Raw genomic sequence first — 3,122 nt, 5'->3', positions numbered from 1 at the left:
AGAGCTGCCTTAGTTGGACACTGCTCAGAAACATGGTTGTGATGTTTCGTTAATCTTGTGGCAAGGAGCCTTGGTCACTGGCAGGAGGGGAGCTCATGTGGCAGTGGAGATAACACCTCACTATCCGGTGTCAGAGAGTCAAAAAAGTCGATTCCATGCATCTCTGTCAGGGCTGGTTTCTGTATCTGTGAAACATGTATCCATATCCTCCTCTACTTCAGAAAGATGTGAAATGCAAAGAACCTTAATATAAAGCAAATATGATCAGTATAATCCTCACGTACAGAAGAGAAAGGGAGACATCATATTCTGTTCTTGCTAGTTTTTCTGCTTCTATCTTAAATGTCCTGTTAAATTCATCACTGCACATCATACAACTATTTAAAATTCAAAATCTCGTGTGATTGGGAAGGCCAAAATTATTCTCAGAGGTCTCATTCAATTCACCACCTGATTAGAACCTCATTCTTTTTTTTTTTTTTAAGATTTTGTTTATTTTTTAGAGAGACAGAGCACAAGCAGGGGAAGGGGGAGAGGGAGAGAGAGAATCTCAAGCAGACTCTGTGCCAAGCGTGAAGCACGATGCCGGGCTTGATCTCAGGATCCCGAGCCAAAATTAAGTTGGACACTCAGCTGACTAAGCCACCCAGGCTCCCTCATTCTATTGTTCCCTCAAGTGCACATCCAGATTTTATGATTACACTTCTGAAGATGGGCAGTTCACTTCCTCCTGGGACAAAATAGTGGGTACTGTGTAGCATAGACTCTGAAGTCAGACAGAACTCAGTTTGGATGCTACTCAATCAATGATATCTTGGGCAAGTTATTTGAACTCTCAAAACTTCAGTTTCTTATCTGTAAAATGAAGATTATAATACCTAACTCTCAGACTCCTTGAGAGACCCAAATATAGTGATGCATGGAGAACAAATAGCACAGCCTCTGGCACAGAGAATATGTTTTAAAAAAAAGATGGGCGGCTCTGTTGGCTAAGCCTCTGACTCTTGATTTAGGCTCAGGTTGTGATCTCAGGGTCGTGAGATCAAGCCCTGCGTCTCTCTCTCTCAAAAAAAAAAAAAAAAAAAAAAAAACCGCAACAATGATGCAAAGGGGCTTTAAAAACATGGCCTTTGAGGAAAGTTTGAAGAACTTGAGATGTTCACCATAGAAGAACTATTTAATAGGAAATGAGGTAGAGCCTAATGAGGAAGTTGTAGCAAATCAGTGAAACACATAAACTGAGGTTGATTGTATTAAAAAGTAGAGGAAGTGTTTTACCTTCATCATCCCATCATCCAGTCTTGCATTGCTTAGCACCAAGAAAGATCCTCTTGTTCATGACTTCCTCACTATGGGGGAAAACAGGAGCGGGGAGATCCCAGGAGCCTTCACCATAGAAGACCCCAGCAACCTTTGCCACAGAGCTTTTGCCACAGTTTTTGCCACCAAAAATCCCTACAGTTTTTTCTGACTTTGACCCCAGCTGGTGGAGCTGCCTGGGCAGTAGGAGTTGCTTTGCACCCCTCATCCCAGGCCAGAGCAGCCACTGCTCCCAGCCCCATTGGTGCCAGGGAACTTGACCCACCTGCCCCATTCTGGCACATGACTGGGACCCTGGCTCCATACCTGCTTCATGTGCACCTGTGCTCTGGACTCTGGCACTGCTGCCCCTCCATGCATGCCTGTGCATCAGGCCCCAGCTCCACAAATAGGTGGAAACTAAAGAATGCGCTCTTGAAAACTATTGAGTCAGAGGGAATCAAAGGGAGTTTTAAAAGTATCTTGATACAGAGAACAGATCAGTGGTTACCAGAGGGAAAGGAGTTGGGGTTTGTAGGGTTTGTAGGGTGATGGAAGGTAAATAGACTTTTGGGGGTGATCACTTTGTCATGTATACAGGTGTCAGATTAGAATGTCATATACCTGAAATATATAATAACAATTTAAAAAGTATCTTGACAAAAATGAAAACAGAACATACCAAAATTTATGGGTTGCAGAACAAACAGTACTAAGAGGGAAGTTTTTAGTGATAGATACCTAGACTAAGGAAGAAGAAAGATATCAAATGAACAACCTAACATTATACCTCAAGGAACTGGAAAAAGAAAAATAAGTTTAACCCAAAGTTAACATAAGGAAGGAAATTATAAAGATTAGAGCAGAAATAAATCAAATATAGAATAAAAAATGGAAAAATCATTAAAACTAACAGTTGTGTTTTTTTAAGAAAAGATTAACAAAATTGATAAACCCTTAGCTAGACTAAGAAAAAGAAAAGGAAAGACTCAAATAAAATCAGGAATGAAAGAGGAGACATTATAATAATGTCTTAGAAATAGAAAGGATCATAGGGACTATTATGAAGAATCACATGCCAAAAACCTGGAAAACCTAGAAAGAATGGATAAATGCCTAGAAATATATGATGTACCAAAACCAATCAAGGAGAAATTGACAACCTGAACAGACCAATAACAAATAAGGAGACGAACTCAGTAATCAAAAACCCCCCAGCAATGAAAAGCCCAGGACTAATCCTTCTTTAACTCTTTCAAAAAATTGTAAATGAGGGAACACTTCCAAACTCATGAGACCAGCATCACTCTGATACCAAAATCAGACAAAGGCACTACAAGGACAGAAAACTACAGGCTAATACCCATGATGAACATAGCAGAAAGGAGAATGATGATCCTTAAGGTAAGGGGAAATAGGGAGAAGTTGGTTGGTCAAGGTGTACAAAGTTTCAGTTATGCCAGGTGAATAAGGTCTGGAGATCTAATGTACAACACCGTAACTATAATTTTTTTTTGTTTTCTTTTAAATATTGTATTTATTTATTTGACAGAGAGTGAGACAGCAAGAGAGGGAACACAAGCAGGGGGAATGGGAGAGGGAGAAGCAGGCTTACCTCTGAGCAGGGAGCCCGATCGGGGCTCTATCCCAGGACCCTGGGATCATGACCTGAGCCGAAGGCAGACGCTTAACAACTGAGCCACCCAGGTGCCCAATGTAACTGTGGTTAATGATAACTGTATTGTATACAAAATTTGCTGAGAGAGTGGGTCTTAAGTGTTCTTACCACACACAAAAAATTATGCTAATTATGTAAGGAGATG

Source organism: Ursus americanus, chromosome 5, assembly GCF_024610735.1.
Source record: "Ursus americanus isolate L20-20 chromosome 5, mUrsAme1.1.p, whole genome shotgun sequence".
NCBI classification, from domain to species: domain Eukaryota; kingdom Metazoa; phylum Chordata; class Mammalia; order Carnivora; family Ursidae; genus Ursus; species Ursus americanus.
Note: the sequence above shows the minus strand (reverse complement) of the source record.